A 27,511-nucleotide genomic window follows, 5' to 3' on the forward strand; every position below is an offset into this window, starting at 1 on the left:
ATGTCCCTCAAGCAATAGTAATCAACAGGGCTCAAAGGTTTGGGCATGAGGATTTAGAAGAGAAATATTTAGAATTAATAATCTGAAAAGACAGACAAATTAATTAGAATGTGTAGAGGTTTTGATAATCGCTCCAAAAAATTGACCTTACATTTCGTTTAGTCAAAGAAGAGCAATCTAGAAATCAGTTGCAGCACAGGTGAGTGTTTTTGATATGGGACATGATAATGATAGGTTGCCAGCAAAAGAGAGGTCATATTTAGGTTAAACATGTAAATTGTTCACATTTTTTTTTCTTTAGATAATTGCAAATATACTGGCATTTGGTAGCCAATACCTCTCTCTTGCCCTCTCCTGCATCTAAAAAAAGCGCATATTTAATTATGTAAGGGTATGTGCCTCTAGTGTGTTCACAGAATGGTAAAATATGATTGTAAACGATTATTCTTTATTAAAAGGAAATGTCCAGTCTCTTGAGGTTTATTGCCAAAAGTATTTTCTAAATGTTGTTGTTCATTTTTATCAGGTACCTTAGCGGGTATAGCATTTTTCATATTTAGCAGGTGAGTTGCCTGCTGATCGGTGAGACTATGGGTCTTCAGCCTCCTACTGGTCGTGCACTAGACCCCCGAGAATTATGCATCTCATCAAAAAGCTTCTGTTTCAAAGTGTGCACAGCCCAGAGAATGTGAATATTATTCAATTTATTTTACACTATTTTAAGCTTTCAGTAAAAAAACAATCTTGAGTCTAGGCATCCCCGCCTAATAGTACCGTAAAATTTTGCAATCAGGAGATGCAACGTGCTCAATTCCAACAAAGCAGAACGTATGTATGAGATATATATATATATATATATATATATATATTTATATATATATATATATATATATATATATATACATTGCGAAACACAATGAGAGGCCCTGCTGCTCTGAGTTTACAGCCTAAGAGGAATGACATTCCAGACACTATGGAAAGAAATTCTTGTTTGGTACAGTGGATTAGCCACAGGCGTTCAACGAGCCATTTGTGATCCATGGAAGCTCAAATAAAAAGTGTTGAGAGATGAGATACATGAAGGCAGAAGGAATTAGTAAAGAAATATTTAGACTTAGTAATCCGTGGAAATGTACAAACCAGTTCGAGTGTGTAGTGTTTTTAGAAAAGATCATAAAAAAGCAACCTTACATTTAAACAAGTGGGGTTTAGTTGAGGAAGAGCAATCCAGTGTTTAGGTGCAGCACTGATTAAATCTTCTCGATTGTTTTGTATATGGGCGTAGGATAATAATAGGTTGATAGATAAAACACAGGGCAAAGGTGAAGTAGATATGTACATTATGTTATAGAGTACGTAGAGTGGATAACATTATAGGTGAAGAGAAGCCCTATAGTTTGGAACTTTTCGAGTGAACAGGCTGCCATTGCATTAACTGACAGGGCAGAGGAATTAATAGAATGGTAGGTTAAAAGCTCAATTTGGTTGCTGCATTTGGGATCATTTGCACATGCCAAAGCCATCAGTTCGAATTCAGCATGACAGCCAGTGGAGCTTTGGTTCCCCTCTATGTAATATAGTATGTTTTAAAACATAACACAATTTGTGCCCCTAGCCATCCTTGTGTGGTACGACAGATCTGAACAGCACATGCCTATAAATTAGTCATCTCAATGAATCGTTTGTTGGAGTAGTTAACGGGGACAACCCCTTCTCGATCTGAATGTTTGCTTCTGATAAAATAAAACCCCTTATACTCACCACTAGTGCTGGCGCCATTCCAGCGGTGTCTGTTCTTGCATTTCCTCGTGTCGATGTTATGACACTTGAGCCTTGTGACTGATTAGTGTTGGCGTCCCTATCCCCGTCTCCGGACGTATTGAGCATCTACAGGAAGCCAGGGCTGTGGCTACTCTCTGACTTCTGAGACACCCCAGAGTCCTGGGTGTCACAGTGGAATTGCTTTCCCCTTGGGGAGAGTGGTGTCACGCTTGGAAGCGATGAAGGATATCTTTCACCAGGTAAACACTACATACAACACGTTCACGCTCCAGACCAGAAGGGCGAGCTCTGAACCCGGATTCAGGGTGTACTCCCCTTGATATATTCTGGTTTTGGAGGGAAAGCAGGCAGTTCGTCCCAGACAGCAGACAGTGCAGACTGTCAGGGGACCTGAAGAGAGCAGACGGCAGTGAGTGCCAGAAAGTCTGAAGGGGCCGTGTAGTCCAAGGTATTACAGCTCCTAGAGAAAGAAGGAAACAGAAAAAAAGAACAGCTTGTAGAAAGAGTGCAAGAGGGAGAAACACCAGTGGAGCAGAGCTGAGAAGTGGCTACCTCCCTGGCTAGTGCAGATTACGGTAGCCGACGGTAGGGACTACAACACTACCGCACTTGGAGGAAGGCTTTGATCTCCACCTGGTGATGGAGACTCTGTATTCACTTCCAAGCCGGCCGGACCCTGCCTGTACCTGTTGTCTGGTGCCCTGGACTGCGGTTGCCTGAAGCCTACAGTAAACCAGGTAAAGACATTGCAAACCTGTGTCCTCGTTCTTCATCGCACCACCCATCTTCACCATACGCTGGGAGCCCTGGAGACCTACTTCACCTGTGGGAAGTTATACCATCTAGCTGCTATACCATCACCCCAGAGGACCCCTTTAAGCAGTGTCAGTCCCTACTGACCGAATACCACAGGCGGCATCACAAACTTTATTCATAAAACCCCTAAAAGACTTTTCCTTTTATTGGGCGCCCAGGGCCACGGACCGGGTTGCAGCCACCGTGACATCCCCTTTAAGACCGGACCCGATGCCGAGTACCCCACGGCCCAGGTGGGCGACTCACTTCCTCTTGATGTTAAATTTGTCAGAAGGTGGGGACAGTGATGACATCACTCATTGGGCACCGGCTCTCGCGTCCTTACAACAAAGCAAGGGAACACAACTGCCAACACCACTGGAATGGTGCCCGGAACGGGAGGTGAGTATAGGGGTTTTTATTTTATCACCGCAAGGAATGAGAAGGGGTTGTTCTAGGCTTTTTTAGTAATGGACAATCCCATTAACATGAGAAATTATAAAAGCGATATTTAGCTATTTATTTAATAAGATTTTTAGGCATTTTATAGGTATTGATTTTATATACCGTATCTTTTTTTTAATCTTTACTAGTATCTGTACAGTTTTTCTATATTTGTGCTGTGGATATTACCGGGTCTTGTTGCTGTACATAAAAAAATATTTGTAATACAGGACACATTATTTAAAGCAATAAAGTTGCATTCCAATTTTGTGAGCTGACAAGGCGCATTGTGCCGAGCCTGACCTGCAATTCTGCTGGTTACTTTATGATTAACCTGACTCAAGAGAGCCGTTCTCAAGTAAAATAATATCTTCCTTGTTTTAGAAGAATAGAGACATTGATTTCCCCCAGAGAGAACCTCCATAGGTCAGAGCAGCCATGTCTCCACACATAGTCTACTCTCTGGTGACTGTAGTTCCGGGTGTGAGTCACCATGATTGACGGCAGATCATCCTTATACACAAGATCATCTAATGTACTAACTCGCATTGCAAGGTAAATCTATTACAAGTAGTCTGAGCTCATTGTATGCTGTCCGTCTTCATTGGGTTAAGAGATGAACTTAAGCAATTACATAATCATTAGTTACCACTTTAAAGGGATTGAGTAATAATGGATGGCACCGTGCTTAAAGGGAATTTCCTGCTTTAGCACATAAATGTTATTTTTTTTTACAAAATAATAAGCTAAACATTTTTCCATTATACTTGCTGTATCAATTCCTCAAGTATTTCAAAATCTCTGCTTTCAGTCATTAAACAGGATCCATCATTGTTTACATACAGCAGATAGAAATCTATCCTCTGGTCATGTGAGTTACAAACAGCTGTACGGCTCTGTTACATATCTGTCCCTGGCATTCCCGGCTTTACTCCCTTTTCCTGGGTTGCCTGGGCTTCTCTCCCTTCTCCTGGGTTTCTCTCTATTCTCCTGGGTCACCTGGGCTTCTCTCCCTTCTCCTGGGTCGCTTGTGCTTCTCTCCCTGCTCCTTGGTTGCCTGGGCTTCTCTACCTTCTCTTGGGTCACCCGGGCTTCTCTCCCTTCTACTGGGTCGCCCGTGCTTCTCTCCCTTTTCCTGGGTCGCCCAGGCTTCTCTCCCTTCTCCTGGGTTGCCTGTGCTTCTCTCCCTTCTCCTAGTTTGTCCAAGCTTCTCTACCTTCTCTTGGGTCACCCGGGCTTCTCTCCCTTCTCCTGGGTCGCCAGGGCTTCTCTACCTTCCCTTGGGTTGCCCGGGCTTCCCTCCCTTCTCCTGGGTCGCCCGGACTACTCTCCCTTCTCCTTTGTCGCCTGGGCTTCTCTTCCTTCTCCTGGGTCGCCAAGGCTTCTCTCCCTTATCCTGGGTCGCCCGGGCTTCTCTCACTTTTCCTTTGTCGCCCGGGCTTCTCGCCCTTCTCCAGGGTCACCCAGGCTTCTCTCCCTTCTCCTAGGTAGCCCAGGCTTTACTCCCTTCTTCTGGGTCCCCTGCCCTCTTTTGTGCTCTACATTATACTCCACTTCAAGCTTTGCAGGTTGCCTGGTGTGGTTTAATTATGTCATCAATGTAGAACTATTTAAGGCCCATTGACTCACTCATCTATGATTTGGGATTGTGTCTCTAGCCTCCTGTTTGGTGTGCTCCACCATCTGTGCATGCTGTGCTTCTCTTGCTTCCGTCACTGCTGGGTTCCAGTTTATCTGTCCTGCCGCTCCTAAGATTCCCAAATGTGTCGAGTCCTCGCTGCCCACATCCCTCCAACCTTTGGCATCAACGCCTGAGGTCCATATGTCCTCTCTGACCTGGGGCTTACACGATCCACCTTACCTGATGATCCCTTACAGGTTTGTTACAGTCAGTATAGTTATCAAAGCCCCATCTTGTTATTAGTCAGACGACTGTCTGCCCATCAGTGATTATGATCAGACTAAGGCTATGTGCACACGTTGCGGATTTGCCTGAGGATTTTCCCTGCCAGAGGGGGAAAGCCGACGGCCGGGGGCATTATATTTGTAGCCTGGGAAGGGGGTAATACCCATGGCCCCTTCTCAGGCTATGAATATCAGCCTGCAGCTGTCTGTGTAGCCTTTACTGGCTATTAAAAAAAATGATGTGGGGTCCCCCTAGAGGCACTTAACCTCTCTATTCCCACTCCCGTGTAGCAGAGGGATATGGGGTAATAAGGCGGTAATGTCACCTTTGTATTGTAAGTTGACATTAAGCCCGGTTAATAATGGAGAGGCGTCAATAAAACGCCTATCCATTATTAATCCTATAGTATTAAAGAGTTAAAAAAGTCATGTTGTATGCTGTATGTTCTGCATGTTGTGTGTTGTATGTTCTGTATGTTGTATGTACTGTATGTTGTGTGTTCTGTATGTTGTATGTACTGTATGCACTGTATGTTGTATGTTCTGTATGTTGTATGTATTGTATGTTCTGTATATGTGTGTATTTGTGTTTTTTTGTACACTTGAACACAGTAGCCGAATGAAGGGACTATATTGTCCCATCATCCGGCTACTTGTCACTGTAGCAGGCATAGCTGGATGGGACTAGTAGTCCCATTGGACGATGCCTGCCTATATACAGACCCGCACACACCCTCGCACAGACACACACAGCCCCGTGATCCCCGCACAGCCCCGTGATCACTGCAGACCCCCATGATCCCCGCACAGCCCCGTGATCCCCGCAGACCCCCGCAATCCTCGCACAGGCCCACGATCCTCGCATAGGTGTTGTGAATTCTGTGGCAGAGTTCACTCCTGTGGTCACAAGTGGTACTTCGGCTGATTCTCTCTGGGAGCTTCCGTTTGTGGAGGAAAGTGGTACTGCAGCTTCTGAGTTTCCTCCCTCAGGTGATCTGGTGAGGTCGTTAGCTGCTTCTCTACTTAACTCCACTTGATGCTTTGATCCATGCTTCCTGTCAATGTTCCAGTGTTGGACTTGTGTTTCTCTGGATCATTCCTGTGGCCTGCTGCTCTGCATAGCTAAGTGCTTCTTTGCTATTTGTTGCTATTTTTTCTGTCCAGCTTGTCTATTTGTTTTGCTGGAAGCTCTGGGACGCAAAGGGTGTACCTCCGTGCCGTTAGTTCGGTACAGAGGGTCTTTTTGCCCCCTTTGCGTGGTTTTCTTTAGGGTTTTGTGTAGACTGCAAAGTTATCTTTCCTATCCTCGTTCTGTCTAGAATATCGGGCCTCACTTTGCTGAATCTATTTCATCCCTACGTTTGTCTTTTCATCTTACTCACAGTCATTATATGTGGGGGGCTGCCTTTTCCTTTGGGGTATTTCTCTGAGGCAAGGTAGGCTTATTTTTCTATCTTCAGGCTAGTTTTCTCAGGCTGTGCCGAGTTGCATAGGGAGCGTTAGGCGCAATCCACAGCTGCCTCTAGTTGTGTTTGGAGAGGATCAGGAATTGCGGTTTACAGAGTTACCACGTCTCAGAGCTCGTTCTATTATTTTTGGGTTATTGTCAGATCACTGTATGTGCTCTGATCGCTATGTACATTGTGTTACTGAATTGTCTATCACAACACATAGGCCTGCGATCCTCGCAGACCCCCGCGATTCCCGCACAACCCCCGGTCCCCACACACAGACACACACAGCCCCGCAGACCACCACAGACACACACAAACACCCCCACACAGACATGCACATCTTCTCCGCACACACACACACAGTCTCCGCCCACGCTCTGCCCACACACTCTTCCCCCTCCCGATCTGCAGCGTTTCTCGCACCCAACTCCGCAGCAAAATCGCAAATCTTTTTAAACCTGCGTTTTTGCTGCGGTTTGGCCTGACACAATGGAAGTCAGAAACGCCGCAGATCCGCTCAAAAAATTGACATGCTGTGGAAAAAACAACTCTCCATTTCCGCGCGTTTTTTCCGCAGCATGTGCACTGCAGATTTGGTTTTCCATAGGTTTGCATCGTACTCTACACCACATGGAAAACTGTTGCAGATCCGCAACGTCAAAAACGCTGCAGATCTGCGGGCATATCCGCAACGTGTGCACATAGCCTTACTAATTTATATGTCTCGTGGAGGCAAGCAATGAAGATTCCTATCGTAAGACTGCAAGCTGAGGTTTTTAAAGCTGGAAGAGATTGGTACAGAAAACATATTGGAAAATTGTGCAACTTATCGTTATAAAAAACTAAAATATCCCTTTACACATTAAAGGGTTTATACCCTATCCTATCTCTATCCTATGATAACTTACTGACCACTGCGACTTTACACCAACCTGAAACCCACCTGTCTGGAGCAGAGGTCAATCTTGCCCACCTTTACTCCATTCAGTCAATTTGTCACTTCCAGAGGTAGCCAAGTACAGATGGCTAAGTACACCAACCTGGAAATCCCATAGAGAAGATTTCAGCGTTAGTGCGTATGCTTAAACTCCACTTCATGAAGGCAGGGTTCTCAGGATCAATGAGTGTCCAGTGGTCAGAGTCCCAGTTAGGAAGTTGTTGCCCATCCTAGAGGAAGAGGATAACTTATAAACTTAGTGAAAACCTTTCAAGTATTACTGCCCTTCCAGGTGACTTGTTTTTTTTAGAAGCTGTCATGTGTTGATACATGAGGAATAACACTATTTCTGGCCATTATGTGACTAACATCCTGCATTTCTTAACAGTTTTCTCTCTGCAGTAGAAGCCTCTACACTTTATCTTTGTCTTTCTCTGCTCTTGTTTCTTTGCTCTTTTGTCCATACATTTTTATAGACAGCAGTTAAAATCTGATCCCTCACTGAAGACAGAACTGTAGACAGATTTGAGTATTTTTTGAGAGTGAATGAGAAATGATTTATTTTTTTCTCTAAGTTGTTTTACAAAGTTTATTACCTTTGCTTGTATTATTGATTTATTGAGAAAAAATAAACTAGTTATTTAAGGAGTTTTGTAACAGACAATAAGTGGCTATTGGCATTTAGACTCTTCACTAAAGCCTAGTTTTCTATATTTGAGCTTTTTTTTTGCATTATTTATTGGTGATTTATATAATTTGTCACTTACTAGGGTGACCCACATGTAGCAGTCTGTGCCCCCTCGACATACATGCACAAGGCTTAGTGTAAATTGCCACCGATTTGCTATGCAGTTTTTACCCATATGGCAAGTACATATGACGCACATAGTTTTGTAAGTGCCATGTATTTGGTACACATATTATAAAACAACTCCTGGCAAAACTGAATATTCCTTGATTATTTGTCTACATTGGTCAGTATAAGTGGTTACGAGTGGGAAAAAGAAAATATGGCCAGTGGGAAAATCTAATATAATTACCAACACACAGTATAAAATAATAAATAATACAAAATAATGTAAAATATATGTCAAAATATTACATGATGAGCAGCAAAACCCAAAACAAAAGAAGGCCATGGCTGTGTATATGGGCTTGCCGAGTGTCAAGTAGTACAATGCATGGGGCTTCTGCTCCGGCCAGTAGAAGCAAAGTTGGGAACTGAGGTCTACATAAGCCTGTCATTAGCAGACCGCAGTTTACTGTCATGTATCTTTAGCTTTGTTTTCGTTAGTGTTGGTGTATTATATGTGTATAATTTCTGACATCCGATTCCTGGGACAATTTGGTGTTTGGCAGATTGCGAAGTCGGATGTCACTTTCGGCACACCCATGGAAGGGCATATTTATAGGCAGAAAAACAACTTGACATAAAGAAATTCTTTTGTGATAAAATATTATTAACGATGACCTTTCACCAGTTTGCGCATGTTAAGCTGGTGTAGGTAGTCGCTCAGGTAGGCGTTAGGCAACGTTCACACAGGTATGCAGTTTTTTGTCCAAGCAGACAGATTTATTAAAGTGCTTAAACTTCCAGCACAATGAAAAGCAAACATCCTTTCTCCGGCATAAAGGAATAAAATAAACAGTCCAGATACGGGCACATGTGGGCTCACCTGTTCAGATAAATGTCCAGCTATCTCTTAAGTTCTGTTAGAGAGACTAGCACCAAGAGGTCCTTCAAGTCACAGACCACTGTGTCTCACTCGTGCGACAATCCTGGCACTTCATCTGGTTTAGATTAGTCTGCAACAAATGGTCCTCTGCAGCTCGCAGCAGAATCTACACACTGCTCACTCCCTCAACACACTGCACACCAAGTGAACCTACTTCCCGCTTCTAGTAAAAAACCATGCAGGTTCCTCTAATCAACCCCTGCAGAGTTGGGATTTAACCTTGTCCTACCTGGCTTTGCTACACTGGTCACATCATGGAATAGTGGCTGCAAAGCCGAATAAAACATAGTTTGTATTTATCCTCTCTATTGCAGAGATATTAGCATGTAAAATTTAGGTTATAATTAGGATGGGCAAGTTTGCTCGTTACTCGAGATTTCCCAAGCATGCTTGGGTGTTCTCTGAGTATTTGGGCGTGCTTGGAGATTTAGTTTGTGTTGCTGCAGCTGCATGATATGCGGCTGCTAGACAGCCTGAGTACATGTGGGGATTTCCTAACAAACAGGCAATCCCTGCATGTATTCAGGCTATCAAGCAGCCGCATATTATGCAGCTGCGGCGACACAAACTAAATCTCCGAGCATGCCCAAATTCTCGGAGAACGCCGAGCATGCTTGGGAAATCTTGAGTAATGAGCAAATTCACTCCTTACTAGTTATAATTTATAAGTCTAAAGGGGCATTGCTATAGAGTCTTATCAAGGGGGAGTGTACTTCCTCTCCTGAATGATGTTGACCAATCAAAAGCAGTAGATGTCATTCAGGGGAAAAAATAAAATAAAATGGGTACCGTAGTACAATGCATGATGTGCTGTAAATGTTTTCATAATAATTTGTGAAAGTTATAAAATCTACTATAAATCTCTGTTCTGCTCCTGATGTAAAGATCTAGGCTTTTAGCTGAGATGAATCCATGCTGCACTATATGTACACGCTCAGTAGTGACTAGTGCCGTGGAGTCTAAGCCGTGGAGTCGGAAGTCAGAAAAATTGAGGAGTTAGAGGCGGAGGTTGAGCTTACCGACTCCACATCCCTGGTTGAAAGAAGTTCACCCTGCTCTGGTCCAAATGCCACAGAATACCAACCTGAATTCAGAATCAGGTTTCCACAAATCTTTTTGATCTACTTTACATCTGACTGAGAGAAATGGAACATTATGTGGACTGTGTTTAGCCAATGTCCCGAATGGGGTATAGGTTTAGAAGGACAAAAATGGTCAAAGTGACTACCGAGCCCTTCTCACCCAGTTTGTTATTACATTAGGGCATCGTTATATAAGCAATCATCTGTCCTTTATCACATAGTTTTTGTAAGTTGTGTTTTATACCAGGGGCTTTAGAAGTAATTTCAATGAATGAGTATCGGAACTGTGATGAGAAAGTACAAGACTGTGTAATGAGACGATATGTAAATGACTAAAGACTAGTAAATGAAGGAAATATTCATCGGTCCCCCATGGTGGATGGCGAGGCTGTTAATTCTGATGATAATTTGCATTCTTGTAATTTTGAAGGAGGTTATTATAATAGGAGGAAAAGGAGTATTAATAGTTTTGAACATATAATAAGTTTGCACGTGTATCAGGGGATGATCTGCCCTAGATGCTTGGAGCCATTCTGTAGCAGATCTGTAATACTAATTAATTTTACTAATTTTTCCTAGTTCTAGTTCTGTTACAAGTTGTCCTACATTTGTGGGTGCTCGGGTTGCCCATGTGGACCATTTATATTCCTGACATTTGACAACCTTCAGTGGAAGAAGACAGTAGACACTCATTAAAGAAGCCATAGCACCCTGAAGCTGAACCGCTAAAGCTGGAGAGGAGGAGATCTAATTTACATGCCTTTTTCCCAGGAAGCATTGCCAGTGAGGACCAGTACCCCAATATTATATAACATTGTATAAATGTCACATTCTGCCTTCTGATGTCTGAACCTGACGATTATACTGAGAAGGGCACTATCTTTTTCTTCCTGAAGGAGCCGTCTGTTGTCAGTCCATTTTGTTCAAAGTTCCTTTTCCTGCGCAAACCACTGATTGACCGATATACAGTGTATTGCAACCTGTCCATTTTAAAAAGAGGTTCTTAAGTAGCTGCAGAATATATAATATGGTTCTGCACGGTTGTGAAACTTCCCATGTGAAAAAGAAGGTTGGTGTTTTTTTGTCAATCAATAGGGAATACAAACTCATTTTACTCCTGAAAAGAGGTTCTGCAACAGTGAATATGTGTCTTCAAATGAATTATGAATAAAGTCACCTTGGAGTTTCATGACCTATATAAATACTTATTGATACAATTCAGTATAGAGGGTATATTACCCCGTATATAAGGCCCATGGAGGTCCACTGATGACCATACTAAATTTGAATATATTAAGTTGAAGGTCATTTTTTAAAGATGCTTTATGCCTTAGATAGCTGGTGGCCAAATGCCATTACTCCTGACCTCCTCATACCCATGCAGGTTTGCTTTGGCCTCTGGCAGGGCCTATGTACCTTGGGATTATAGGACCAATTGAAAACTATCATGCCCTTGGACAAAAGCCTCGGTAGATGGTTGGCCCATCTGCAGTTTCAGCTAACGATTCGTCTAATATGTATTACAAATTTAAGCCAAAATCCACAGCTAACTGTGTATATGGTAGAAGAGATGTTTTACTGTGAGGTTGACTAGCAGTAAAGGTAAAATCACAATCTAAAAAACACACCGATGGTCAATATGCTTGGCTGCCCAGGTAGAATGAACGACAGCAGTGCTTTGACAATCAGGAGGTCCAGCTGACTGGCTAGTCGGGGGGTTCGTCAGTGGGCAAAACATAAGATGGGTTCAGTGGTCCTGGCATCCTAAGTCACCCTATGTATTTTTGCAACTGTTCCCTATCTGTGATTTATCCCTGACTTTCTAGATTCAGTTCTGTCTACTCATGGCTCTGCTTCTTGTTCTGCGGTGCTTCCAGTCCATTATGAGAAAAGAGCAAGGCAAATGTTTTTGTTGTTGTTGTTCATTCGGTTCTGCTAGTGTTTCTCCGGTTTTCACACCAATTAGTTTAATATTTCCCATCAGTCAGCAGATGGAACTTTGGAGCCCTTGCAGCAAAGTCAAAATACCAGTATAGGGATTAAACAGTGGATACTCCTTGGACTTTGATAGACAGAATGTTAGTTATAAGTTATCACTAGAGATGATCTGATCACTTTATCAGATGTCCACAGGCCAGCTCAGTGCTCTCTGGCCATGGACAGGAGCTGCTGGAATGTCCTTACCTTCCAGGATCAAAAGGTCAGCTTCTAATTTGCCAGGCTGGCGAGACATTACCTGGTGCTGTGCGCCACACAGATGGCATAGCATCAGGTCTTTGAATCAATTGCTGTGCCGAATAACCTGCAAGCTCAGGAAATTCGTGTAGCTCATGTCTATGGCCAGAGAGTACTGACGTGGACCATGGACCGGGGTTTCACAAAGTGATCTGATCATCTCTTATTATCACCTAGGTTTTAACTGGTGGAGGACCCAACGCAAGGACCCCCACTAATCACCAGACTGGGGTACTTTCATTCCGTTTAGAAGTAAACTGCAGTTCACACGCTTGATCACCGCTCCAATCATTCCCTTTGGGGTTGCCAGAGAAGGCCCAGTGATCCGCTATGGCAGTCGTACAGAAAATTAATGGAGCATCGGTCCATCATGTGCACTGCAGCTTTATTCTACCGGTCCCTTATTCTGGGGAACAATCCGGATCCCAACAGTTGGATCGCCACTGACCTAAAAGTTGGATAGGTGATAACTTCTTCCTACCATATTACTTCTTTAAATCTTGGCATTGTCCAAAGAAAAAAATATGTATTTCCCATCAATGTAAATGATAATCCAGCATCCAATAATCCAACATTTCAACCTGACACAGAACGACCAGACAAGACCTGCAGTCTGGTCCTTTACTGCATGACCTACAGGTTATATTGGTTAATGATCAGTGAGGTTATTATTTTCTGCCCATATACAGTCTCTCACGGAAATCTTAATTTTAATATTTCTTCATTCGATTCCCCTTCAAATATAAATAATGCTATGAAATGAATTCTGCCGACGTCTGCACTAATTCCCGCTGGTGGCTGGCCAATGTTGAAGAGCAGGCATTATCGCGGTGTTTAGCATGCCGAGTCATACACAGTCTTACACGTCCTTTTGGAGAGAAAGATTTGCTGTCTGTTTGCTGCCGAAGCCTGAACTTTAAATATTTATGCATTGGGTTAACAGATTCATTCATTATGTGTTTGTACGGTTTCATCGAGCTCTGACTTCCATAGATGTCATCCTCTGTGTAATTTTCCTGCATGGAGCCGGGGATACATAGTACTTGAAAGCTACGTAGCTGCTAAATGTGAGCATCAATCAAAATAAACAATTCCACCGAGTTGGCTTGTCATAAATTCCTGGTGAGGCAGTCACATCTGCTCCTATCGACAGGAATTACATTCTACAGCCATTCATTTATTATTTCCTTTCACAATCTACTCCCCATATTGCCTGCAAGCAACGTTCCTTTAACCATTTGCTGACTGCCCAACGTCGTAAAACATCTAACCGATCTGCATTTTACTCTACAGTGACATTTTAGAACGTCATTGCAGAGTCAACATCCTCACGGATATCAAGCAGGAGACAGATATTAAAAATGGCTTGACCAGCCATAGAGAAGGCAGTGATGGTAATATACCATCTCTGCCTTCATGATCGCTGTGCACTGCATTGATTCGCTGTGTGCACAGTATCGGAAGTGCTGATAGCATGCGATTGCTGGGTGACGGAAGGAAACCGGAGCTGCTGAGACCTAATAGACCTAGAACAGCTCTGCTGTGCAACCAAAAGGCAGAATTCTCCCTGTAACTGGGGCTAATATGCTAGCCTCAGTTACAGAGGACATCAGCAATAATAAAAGGCATTTAAATCTTGAAATACCCTCAAAAGATCTGGTGTGACTTTATAGGTGGGGGACAGGGTGGGGGCACAATGTGTGTAAAATGTAAGTTAACAAAGACAAAGATGAAAAAATACATTTATAATAATAAAAATACATAAAAGCTACTGCTGGTCTGAATTACTGCTTTGGTTGTGCCTTTAAAAAATAAAAAAAAACATTTGCCTGATAGTTAACAATAATTTTTACGGAAAGGGGAAGACACAATATAAAATATATTTTAGTGATCTTCTATGGTCCTAAAAAAATTGCTAAAGATGGACATATTTCCTTTTTTTCCCTTTACTTTCTCCCGCAATATCTGCAAACAATATGAAAAAAATAAATAAAAATTACACCACATATACAGCATCTAGAAAAAAAGGAAAAAAAAATTATTTGGATGGCCAAATTAGAAATAAAGTGAGAAAATGTGCTTGGTCATGAAAGTGTTAAAAGGGTTGTCCGGTCCAAATCAATAAAGGTACCTTCACACATAACGATATTGTTAACGATATCGTTGCTATTTGTGACGTAGCAACGATATCGTTAATTAAATCGTTATGTGTGACAGCGACCAACGCTCAGGCCCCTGCTGGGAGATCGTTGGTCGCTGAATAAAGTCCAGAACTTTATTTCGTCGCTGGATCTCCCGTGGACATCGCTGGATCGGCGTGTGTGACACCGATCCAGCGATGTCTTCACTGGTAACCAGGGTAAACATCGGGTAACTAAGCGCAGGGCCGCGCTTAGTAACCCGATGTTTACCCTGGTTACCATGCTAAAAGTAAAAAAAAACAAACAGTACATACTTACCTACCGCTGTCTGTCCTCCAGCGCTGTGCTCTGCTCTCCTCCTGTACTGGCTGTGAGCCGGAAAGCAGAGCGGTGACGTCACCGCTCTGCTTTCCGGCTCCCAGACAGTACAGGAGGAGAGCAGAGAAGCAGAGCGCAGCGCTGGAGGACAGACGGCTGTAGGTAAGTATGTACTGTTTGTTTTTTTTTACTTTTAGCATGGTAACCAGGGTAAACATCGGGTTACTAAGCGCGGCCCTGCGCTTAGTTACCCGATGTTTACCCTGGTTACCGGCATCGTTGGTCGCTGGAGAGCGGTCTGTGTGACAGCTCTCCAGCTACCAAACAGCGACGCTGCAGCGATTCGGATCGTTGTCGGTATCGCTGCAGCGTCGCTAAATGTGAAGGGGCCTTTAGTCTGCAGTCACTCTGTGTGACTTGCAATCCTAAAAGTCAATATTGACCCTTTAAAGGGCCCTGCAACATGACACAAGAAGCTAAACCAGAAACTCCATTCGCAAACACGTGTTTTGGGGTGTTTGCCCATCAGCAGCGCATTGCATTGCATTTGCAACAGCCTGACCAATAGGTTTCAGATCTGTGGGGGTTTTTTTTTTGCTATGTGCTTAATTCATTGTTTCATTAATATGTACTTGAATGTCTATGGAGATAATGTTGTGGGTTAACCAAACAAAATTTAACATTATCATATTTTTCGGGGGGGTTTTTTACCACCTTTCTGTGTCAATGAATGTGAGAGATAGGTCTGGCTTTTCACTAATGGACGGCATCATTATGTTCACAGTTTACCTCTGTTGGGAGGATTTAGCTACCACTGCAATGGAAAATGTTAGATTGTCCTTTCAGTGACAGAATGAATACATAAGTGCATACAGAACTGAAAGTTTTGCCAAAGCTTTCTATCGAAATCTTAGAACACAAAGCAGTGGAACAATTATCTTCTATTTTCCCAGGAACTGCTAGCTATAACTGTTTTGTCTACTATGAATGTGAAAAAAAGCCACAGACACATGAGTTATAAAGGCGCGTCACAATATCCATTTTCGATAATTTGTCTTTTATTAATAAAAAATATATATTATTGGATTTTTCTTACAGGTAAGTCTTCTGGATACTGCAAGTAGAGTGTGTTTATACACTGAATTATAACTATGTCGGCCGGGACTCAAGAGGTAGCCAAAATAATTACTTGAAGGAATTATAGGACTGGGGTTTGGTTTATTAGGCCCAACAGAGAAAGTAATAGCCCCTTTACACATAGACATAGACAATAATCATCCATAATTGCCGATATTGTTGGGAATCAGGAGAGAGGTGTTGGCCGAATGACAGCTATCTAACCGAATTGTTTAACTATATTTACAAATTGTCTCGTAAGACATAGACCCTAGTGGTAAGTGATTGGCTACAGAACCACCTCCAAATAGGGTTGTCTTCTTCTGCAACTTGGTACTCAAGGAGTCTGGATCCATTGGAGAATCATCTGGTGGACCAGTCCAACCATCCTAATATTCTCAAAGGAGGACTGGCACCCAAAAGCCATTCTCAATAATCTAGACCAGAGAACAAATTCCCGAGTGTATAGAAGGGTCTAATATCCCAGTAAAGAAGAAATGAGTGAAGAGGATGGGGATGATATTATTTTATTGGTTACAGAAGGTCTTTGGACTCTGATACTGTAAAAAAAATTGTAAAAAATATGGCTACTATTCAAGTCCTCACTTTTTGACCCATGATTGCCCAGCTTTGTATCACATTAAAGGAGTTTTCCTGTACTAGTATTCTCTGTCTTGACACTTAGTACATAATACTGTTGGTGGAATGACATTTGGGACCTCGTAGCATTCTGTAATCAGTCAGAACATTTTGGCTTTTCTAAATTTTATGGGCTTCTATACCTCCTTCTAGATACAATGAAGTGAATGCTGCCCAATTTCATCCACATTGCCATTACAATGAATGGGGTTCAATACTTGGCAAAACCAAACTATGTTCAGATCAAAGGTTCATAAAGAACAGCAAGGTTTAGGGATTGAGTATTAGGATTTCTTTTTCTTATCGTCTAACTTTTTTTTCTTTTTAAATGTCCTGGGGGAACCATCGGTGTGGGTATTCTAAGAGTCAACCAGCTGTGAATGGGGATGTGTCCTATTGTTATGAAATCTTATGGTGGTCATGGGTCAAGACCAAAAACAACCAATGTAGACAAGGTGTAAGGCAGTTTCAGTGGCTATGAGCCCTCAGGAAGCCTCAGATACCACTGATAATGCCCTAACTATCCCTTCTACCGCCTTTATATTAGTCAACACAATTGATCTGCTGTAGAGTACCGAAAGCCATAAGCACAAGCTGCCCATAGTGAATATCTTAGCAGGACTGACAACATATTAATTAGCTGCACCATGGGCTTTTCCTGCTGCAGTACATTTACTGTGAATATGCTAATTGCAAAATAACTATAATTGGATAGGGAGCAACAAACAACATCCAGGGAAACTGTGATGGTAGTCACTACTCACGGACAAGCCATGAGGCTGGATAGTCGAGAGATTTGGGCTCAGATACCAAGAGGACTCATCATAAGCAAAGGGGAAAAGCACAGGGCGTAGTCAGGTCACAATCCGAGCTCAGGATTCCGAGAAGGAAGCGGACAAGGGAAAAGGGCAAGGCAAACTAATGGTCAGAGGCAAGGTCCAAGATCGGGCAACAAAGATGGAATATAGGAACACAGAGTTCAAAGCAAGCACACGCCGCTTGAGCTAAGCTACAAATGACCTAATTGAAGGCAGATAGACTTCAAAATAGCCAGGTAATTAGTCAGATAGCAGACACATTAAGGAAGCTCCGGCACAGCCCTGATTGGATGGCTGAACTTCCATTCAACACTAACAGCTCAGCTCACCCCCAGCCTCCGATTGGACGGCTGAGCTGTCCATCACCATACTGACAGCTCAGCATGTCCCTATCCTAGATTGGGTGGCTGAGCTGTCAGTCACTGCTTCCAGACACACCGATAGGCAGAATAATGACAGGAAAAAAAATAGTTCTGAATTAATGGCATTAAGGATATAAAGTAATAATCACCATTCATGGTGAGCGAACACCAGCAGGAAGTTAGACTTGTTTTCTATGGGAAGAGTCAAGTATTCTAGACTAGCAAGTTATTTGTCATGGAGCCATTAAAGCTAGATTTATAGTGTAAAACCTTCTTTTGAAGGGTGAATAATTTTAAGAAAGTAATATCCTTCTCGGAGGTTAGGATCAAGTGCTAAAAATGAAAAGAGCAAGAAATGAATTTTTAGATTTGACACTTTTAAGGGTTACCGAGCAGAATATATGAAATCTATTCCCTGGTGCGAAAAACTCTGTTGAAATAAACCATTCATTTCCTGTGCAAAACTGCAACATCCCCACCGCCATTGCATTTTCACGACTGCATTTCAAAAGAGATACAGTGACTGCATTGAAGTTATACTTTAATTACATTGCAGATCCACACGATAATGCTAAATGGTATCACAACCTATTTATAGTTATTGGTAGGTTCCAAATGAAGCACTTTTTTCTTAATTTGCTGTTCGTTTTGGAGGAGGTTAGGAAACTTTGATCTGTAGGCGCTGAGAAGTAAATTTGAATAGAAATTAAAAAATAATAACACGTCACCTGTTGCTTTTATTTCATGTATTAGACTGCAATTCAGGTCTACAAAAATGGCCTTCAAAAGTATAAGTTGGGATTTTGGAATATCGCTTACTGTACGTCTTCATTCCGATTGACAGAGCCAATAAGAGTCAGAATTTATGTAATCTGTTGTACAAATTATATTTGGTCAAGATGTACAGTATTAGTATATGAATTTGGTTTTTATTCCTTAGGATATCCTTCACCTATCATATATTAATCTTTGCTTTTACGAAGGTTGGTAGGGTTCAAGTATGATCAGTATCTAGGCACAACAATGGAGGCTAACTAAACAAAAGGACTATACTGAAAAAACAAACCCTGTGGAATAGTCTTCTGTTCTTTATGGTACTTGTCACAATTGCTGTAGTTTCTCATGGTGCCCAATCGCGAGCAAAATGAGCGGAGACCCAACGGGTCATTGTAGCTGGTTGTACAAATTAGATAACTGGTATCATTCGGCAGACAGCTTTCTTTCCCAACTCCCTCATGCATAGTAACGCTCACCTTGACCTATTATTAAGGTACTCTTAGTATTATGAATACTACTATTCATGTTTTTCAATGAGGAGAGGAAATAGACTGCTATAAACCTCTCATGGTGGTTTGGTTTTTAATAAAACAAGCACATCGGGCATTGAAATTCCCAGTAGATGATGTTCCTCTTCCCTGACATTGACAAGAGTCAGGAGGCCCTCGTACACATCTGATGGTCAACCGATCCCACCGAAATTGCCGTGTTCAATAGACTTTATTCTAATTTATAAGGATTTAATGGATTTGGCTTGGGCTAAATCAGGGCATAGTTTGTGGTTAGGTGTCGGTCTTTGTAATTTTTCAAAGCTTCAATAAAATCCCATAAGCAAACATCTACTGAAAATTATTAAGACTAAGCTAGTGTTGGATTATCGATCATCAAACAAACATGCATGCGTAGTCTAGTCCTTGGGTTCTAAGACCAGGAATTCTACTTCTAGGCATGAAAACTCATACAATTGGCCAGATTTTTAAAAAGCAAATGATATAGAGAAGTTTGAAAATAGAGATGGTTTAAAGGGTTACCTTTTCTACAAGAATGAAAATATGGAAAAAAAAATCAAAGATAATTTGCTGGGAGCCATAATCACGACGGGAGCAGAGCTCTTCCCTGTTTAGGGAAAGTACGGTAAATGTTATTTTTTTTACTTTCAACTCATCTAAGATAAAAATGTAAAAATCAATATTTTTTTCCATTCATATCAAAAACTGGCAGAGAGTGCCATTGCTATGCATTCACGAAGAGCTCTTTATTACAAGGTCAATACCTCTCCATCTACTTTTATTGAGAGGATTGAGCAGATTGGTATCCTCTTCATGCTAATGGTACAATAAAATAGAAAGCTGTTTTCTGGAGTTTTGACTCCACCGTAGAAAGGGAGACAAATAAATATATCAGGTTTTATAGGATTTTATAACTCAAAGAGTACGGTAAATATAAAATGTGGTCGGTAGAAAGCATTGGTAATTGGGGCCATCGAGTACGTTAGGTGATGATAGATAGACTACAGGATCTCTTTGTGTCTTTTTCATGCCAGTTTTGGTTTTCTTGTGGAACGTGGCATCAGATTGTTCAAGGTTTTGACTGTACATAACAAATAAGCTGCACTTATATGGAAATAGTCAAAGGAGTAACTTCATTCAACTATTAGTAGCACAGAATAATTACATCCGGCACTATCCCTTGACTAAAGCAAAAATTTGGCAAAGCTACATAAACCCTCCAGTACTTTCTCTAAGAGTCCAGTCAAGGTAAATCCACCTTCATAGGTCCTATTTGGGGTAAACAAGTGCCTAGTGATCCATCCTATGGAACCGTGGAACCATGTGCTGTCGTATGGGGCCCTCATGAAGCAGTGATGGGGCATACCGGTATTTATCCATGCTATCTAATTCTTAGACAGTGTCAGAGTTATCAAAGTGGTTCATGCAGCTTAGTAAATCTGACACACCTTTAGACTTTGTAGTTTAAGTTTAACCTACCTACAAATTGGTTTACTTTGTGGCTGAAATTTGCAGCAAAATTTTGGCAAATTTTCCGGCTCATAAAGTTATTTTTTTAGATGAAACTCTTTTCCTACTAAATTACGTCTCTTTTAGCAAAACCATGCTACGTGTCGGACAAGGTGCATATAGTGTCTATAACATAATGAATATGGTGCACGTCTTGAAAGAAAGTACTTCAGTGCAAATTGGGCCATAATTCTGGTACTTTTAGCTTGATTAATATTCTCCTATGTGTTTACAGGGAATACCTCTGAAATAAGACATGAGTTACATGCTTTGCAAGATTTAGAACATGAAATTCAGACTGATGAAGCTCAACCCTGGAAACTTCTCCAAAATGGTCTCTGTTGGGCATAATTTTGCTAAATTCTACTATTATGTTCTAGGACTGTTGGTATGGAGATTTCACAGACTGTAGTAGTTGAACAACAAGATTATCAGTATCCTGTTCCAGTGGCCATGTCAGTAGTAGTCCTTGGATGCCCAACCACGGCCCAGTGAACCTTCTCCTAGCTGACAGCATATTCTTCTGCACTACTTCTATTTAGTAGGCAAGGCATGACGTCATCATTGCAGAGTAACACAATGGGCGCTTGACAGATCATTCCGGACTTATTGATGAGACAAGAACCTAGGGATGCTGCCAACAAGGAGGAGGTTCACAGGGCACTGCTCCATCCACCAATTTGTCTGTTGGACAAGGGTCCTGTAAATATTTTTGCTCAACTCTGGCAAATAACTCTTTGTAGCACCATATGAATTTGAAGGAAAAGTATGATCTCAATAGATGGCTAAGTATATGGTACTATAGATTAATACAATGCTGATCTATAATACAGCTATATGTATGATTCTCCATATTGGTACTTGTGCTAACTTCAGTCCTTGGTACTCTTAATCCTGCCATACACATTAATTAGTTGTTGGCGAATAATGATTTGGCCGAATGTCCGACCGTAAGACAACACAGCCGGCTGTCCCATACGCATGAATGCTAGTTTGGCCGAGACCCCTCTTGTCCTCTATGAGAAAAATCAATAAATTGTCCGTGTCTCCCTTACATATTAGACATATTGGTGGGTTTGGCCGACATTAATCTGTGTATGAGTCTTGTCAAAAATAGACGTTGCTTCCTATCTTATGATTTTTTGGGATATTCACAAAAGTTCTTTACCCAAATCAGGACTTCCTGGAAATGTAGACGCTGTACATGACACTGGGTCTTATTTTTGAAAATAATTAGAGTGGAAAAATTCTTCCTTCGCTGGACAGAACTTAGCTGGCACGAAACTGTGTGCTCAAACCAACGAACACTTATGTAGGGATAGGTCATTAACATTCAGGTGACCCTTTCCAAATAGTTGAAAAATAGTGACGTGGAGATAAGGCACAAACTTCTACAAATTGGAAACCATAGTGTAGCACAAAGATTTTCCAATATATTATCGGGAGCTAATAAAATGTTAACATTTTCTATTCCGTCTAAATAAACATCAAGAGCATTTCAGGACAACTGTTGGGAAAATTAAAATATAATGACCGTATCGATGAGTATCTGCAATCATTGCGCTTAGATAATTGGCAAAAAAAATCTCTAAGCAAAAATTGTGAAAATGATAAATCTTGTTTCTATCTTCTAAAACTCCAGATTCGATGCGTGAAGGTCAATGTCTATAATAACAGAACGCATCTGTTTTATCTTCCAAGAGGCATAATCTGGATTCATAAATAACCGTGACCCTGCCGAGAGAGACTTTTACTTGGTTTCCCATAATCAGATAACTTGTTATAGAACAGCGGCCTGTGATCTTACTGTGCGAGCCATCTGTACCACCCCCCCCCCCCCCCCAGCGTCTTTCAGCACGTACTTAATATAAGGTAGAGCTTTATTCATCTTTCTTTTGGAAAGGAAAACCTTCCGTGAGCAGATTTGGGTGTCTGCAATTATTACATTTTAGGAAATCATTTATTTTGCGGATGTCACATTCCAGGATGGGGATGGAAATTACAGTTTGTCTCTTGTAGTTCTTTTCCAACTTTAAGAAATTTCCTGCAATTTGTCAGTTTCCACAATCTGTTACCTAATTCACAGAATTCTGCAAACGTGGCTCTGAGGACTCATAGATAATGTCTCACATTGCACGTTGTAGGATTACCAGGAACAGAAGGTTCTGGGACCACTAGGATCAAGTCAGGGAACAATGACACAAGAAGAGAGCATGAACCCAAGAAGCTACGTACACTAATTTTAGGGTCTCTTTAATGACTATCTGACATTAGGGAGCCTCAGTAATGCGCACCGAGGAGAGTCCATCACCACCGAGCCCATGTTACCCTACCCACAATTCTAGTTATAAATATTCGAGAATTGGGGTGCTGCCAATGACAACCTGGAATTGTCCCATATTGTTACTCTTACTGCGGGTGGTCTCTACCCCAGGGCTGCACACCTAGTAACTCCACAGTGGTGTCAAGTAGGAGTGTCATTGCTCCTACTAGTGCGTCCATCATAAATATTTACCTATTAAATTTCATCAGTATCATAGAATTGGTCTTAATATAATTTTGTAGAAATGCCTACAAAGTAGATATTCAAATTGCCTCTTCTGAGGAGGTAAAAAGATTTTGCTGATAAATGTAGAGAAATACGTCTAGGCTGGAGACATCGTATTGTAGCATATACATTGAATGGAAATATACTCGGGACGATAGAACAGGAGAAGGACTTGGGTATTCTGGTTACAAGTAAGATGAGCAGCAGTACCCAATGTCAAGCAGCAGCCGCAAAAGCAAACAGGATTTTAGGGTGTATAAAAAGATAGATAAAATACTTTGATCCCAATGTATTGTTACCCCTTTATAAATCACTTGTGAGGTCACATCTAGAATAGGGGATCGAGTTTTGGGTGCCAGATTTTAAAAAGGATATTCAGAAGTTAGAGTAAGTTCAAAGGCGGCAACAAGATTATTACAAGGAATGGAAAGTTGGGGTTGGTGTCCTCTTCATGGAAAAGTTGGGCTTGGTGTCCTCTTCATAGAAAAGTTGGGCTGGGTGTCCTCTTCATGGAAAAGTTGGGGTTGGTATCCTCTTCATGGAAAAGTTGAGCTTGGTGTCCTCTTCATGGAAAAGTTGAGCTTGGTGTCCTCTTCATGGAAAAGTTGGGCTTGGTGTCCTCTTCATGGAAAAGTTGGGCTTGGTGTCCTCTTCATGGAAAAGTTGAGCTTGGTGTCCTCTTCATGAAAAAGTTGGGGTTGGTGTCCTCTTCATAGAAAAGTTGGGGTTGGTATCCTCTTCATGGAAAAGTTGGGGTTGGTATCCTCTTCATGGAAAAGTTGAGCTTGGTGTCCTCTTCATGGAAAAGTTGAGCTTGGTGTCCTCTTCATGGAAAAGTTGGGCTTGGTGTCCTCTTCATGGAAAAGTTGAGCTTGGTGTCCTCTTCATGGAAAAGTTGGGCTTGGTGTCCTCTTCATGGAAAAGTTGAGCTTGGTGTCCTCTTCATGGAAAAGTTGGGCTTGGTGTCCTCTTCATGGAAAAGTTGGGCTCGCTGAGCTTCAAAAAAAAGATGTCTCACAAGATAGAGAATATTGACCTTGTGGAGAAAGGTCGAACTTGATGGACCTGAGCCTTTTTTGTAAACCTATGTAATTATCTAACTATAAAACCTTTGGTAATCAGATATTATTTGTTAGCAACGATGCGTTGGCCAAGAACGTACACCAAGAAATGCCATATGACATATCAAATCCACTAGATGAGTGTGGGACCTTTCTATGACATCCATACAACCTATAATGATGAGACAGCACACGGAGCCCATATTATATCGCTCTTTTGGCACTTTAGCATACTCCGGGACTCTTTTTCTGAATCCTATAACCTTAAGGTTAGTGATTTGGAACCCACGCATAGTAGGCTCGCGTGTATTGGTCTGTGTTAAAGGAATTGGTCAGAGTAAGACTATGTTCACACTTTGAGTAAGGCTGCTTTCACACTTACTGGATTTTTTGCGGCACGTTATTGCGGGCCTTTTTTGCGGGCCGTATCGCCGCAATTTTCAAAGTCTGCCGCAATATCGGACTTCAAAAAACTTGCGGATCACCATTATTCAGGTTCCCAATACTACAGCAAAAGTATTGGGAAAAAAACGGCGGTCTGCAAAACCGGAAGTCACGGCGCACTGCAAAAACAACCTTCCATTGTTTTTGCAGCCCCATTGATTCACAATGGGGGCCGTGTCCTTAAGCCATGAAATATATCGAGCAAGCTCGATATTTTTTAATGGTCGTAAATACTGCCCTCGCGGCCATATGGCGTATGGCACTTCTACGAATTTTTGCCGCCCGTTTTTGCGGCCCCATAGAAATGCATTGTGGCCGCAAAAACGGGCCGAAAAAACACGGCAAGTGTAAAACCTGCCTAAGGCTATATTCACACTTTGCGTTTTTGCTGTATTTTTTTTAATGCATTTTTTAAGCTGCATTTTGCAGCACCAGCAAAAGCTAGAAGATTTCAGAAATCTCGATCGCACACTTTTTTCTTTTTCCTGACTGATTTGGAAAACTGCTGCGTTTTTTTAAAAAAAGCAGCAAGACCCTTCTTTAGGCGTTTTTGCAGCGTTTTTTTTCACCCATAGAAAGCAATGAGTAAGTGCAAAACACGCAGGTATCGGGTTTTTCTGTGTTTTTGGTGCAAAAACCTAAGGAAGGGTTTTTTTTAGGGATGCGCTATACTTTATCAGCAAGAACAAAAGGCAATAAAAACACAGGAAAAACACACAGCAAAAAAAAAAATGCAGCTTTTGTAATCAGCTTCTTTACTGCCAAGAGAGTAGGTTTTGCCTGCAGAAAAAAACATGTGAACATAGCCTAAAAGTAAAGGATCTGCGTCTTTGCTTAGAAATAGCGCCACCTCTGTCCATGGACCGTGTCTGGTATTGCAGTTCAGTCACATTAGTGTACATTGGGTGAGGCAGGGTGAGGACCTCTCCTCTGGACGGATCCAACATTAATTTCTGGGGACCGCTTAATCTCTCAGCTCCTACATATTTCATAGTCATCATGACTTGTACATTTTTCATAAATGGGAATTTTTGTGTATTTTTCTTGCCAAATAATTGTTTTTATTTCTACCAAATTAATTTAGGTGCGAGTTGATATATTAGCAAATGCAGATGAGTGTTTTCTGCCATTTATCTGCTACTAAATAAGAGAGCAGGCTTGTTAATATGATGTACTCCGCAGCTCTGCACAAATCATCAAGAAGTGATAATTAAGGGAAAGGATTTGACAAACGTCTTGGAATATATTTCGGTAACAACTTGAGTTTTTGGAAGTGAAATGCGCATAACATTCCGGAGAAAAAAGCAGTGTGCTATAGGCACGGCTTCCTCTGGTGGTTATCAGTTATTCTTATTATTTATTTGATATAACAGTAGAGCATTGTTTTCCGAACTCTTTGTTGTCCCCGTGAATTTCTAGAGAATATTTTCCTTGCATCGTGATGTTCCTCTTTTCCATTGATATTCCTCTGATATTTGGTCACACTCAGCCATGCAAGTCAATGAGTCTATGGAAAATATCAGACTGCACTCGGATGACATCTGAGTGCAGCCCAATTTCTGCGCCCTGACACAGTGGAGAAGATGGATAATTTATTTTCTCCATCTTTTCCTCATCCTTGAGAATGGGAGTACGCTGTGTTGACACTAGGATAAGAGTGTGACTAGTAAAGTCATCCCGATTCTCTCAGATGATAGAATACACCTGCCATATGTCAAGACTAGTTAAAGGGAATCTGTCACCGGGTTTTTACCACCTAATCTGAGAGCAGCACAATGTAGAGACCGAGAACCTGATTCCAGCGATGTATCACTTACAGTGCTGCTTGCTGTAGTTTTGATAAAATCACTTTTATCAGCAGGAGTAACTTTTTGCCTATGTGCAGTGTACACAGAAAGCTGCCAATCAGTGGTGTGGGGGAGGTGTTATACAGAGCTCAGCATTCAGAGAACTGCTAGATCTGCAACAGAGAAAACTGGGATTTTATGAAAAACTGCAGCAAGCAGCCTAATAAGTGATTCATCACTGGAATCATGATCTCTGCTGCTTTCAGATAGGGTAGAAATGAGGTCTGTGCAGGAAAAATGACTGTTCAGACTAAGCACAGGCGCTCGGCGCACCCTTAGCATGTCCAAGCAGTTCAGTGCACATTCCCAACCAAATGTGTAGCATTTATCTCTGCTCCTCCGAAGCCACAGCTGTCAATCAAGCAACAGAGGGAATGGAGGCAAAACTAATAGGTAGGATGGTGCGCGGAACTGATCCACCACGCCAAGGGAGCTTGGTTTGAACAGTCATTTTCTGCTGACAGTCCTTTCAAGGATCACTCTGGACAGTGTCGTTGATACCGGTGCCCGATTTCCCTCGTTTGCACACGCAGAGTTCTCTAACATAACACTTATGAAGAAGTCGTCTTGGCGTCAGATTTGTTTCAACAAGTCTGAATTCATACAGATTGTTATTCTAAGGCTTAACAAATGGCTGATATTTGCTAAGTCAAAGTCTTGTCTGTCTGGGAAAGATATTTCTTCCACTGGGTGAGGAAGGAATGAGCTAAAGATTGAGTGGATTCTTCTCGATACCTATCGGCAGGCGGCGCTCTACATTCGATGCAGACTAGTAAAACTCGGTGAATAGTCCTCATGATGGATGATACGTTGGATGTGTAAATCTGTGCACCGGTCAGACTGAACAGGAGGATTCATGGACTGTATGTGGAGTTGGGTTCCATTGTCTAGCTGCAGTTCAGGAACTGATTGGGGTTTAAAGGGGTTGTCCAGGTTTTTCACTAATGTCTGCGGTCAATGCTTGTGACTGCATACTTGTGAGTCGTCACAGTGTTCTGTGAGGATATTCTGGTGCCATCGGCAAGACTGAGCGGTCTTGAGATATGGCATCC

General features: G+C 41.8%; 1 protein-coding gene across 1 annotated transcript in view; it reads left to right on the top strand.

The window, feature by feature from the left end:
• Nucleotides 1-27,511, top strand: part of XYLT1 (xylosyltransferase 1) — a 331,938-nt gene that overhangs the window by 178,648 nt on the left and 125,779 nt on the right. The window lies entirely within an intron of this gene.

Source organism: Ranitomeya imitator, chromosome 7 (assembly GCF_032444005.1).
Source record: "Ranitomeya imitator isolate aRanImi1 chromosome 7, aRanImi1.pri, whole genome shotgun sequence".
In the NCBI taxonomy this organism is placed as follows: domain Eukaryota; kingdom Metazoa; phylum Chordata; class Amphibia; order Anura; family Dendrobatidae; genus Ranitomeya; species Ranitomeya imitator.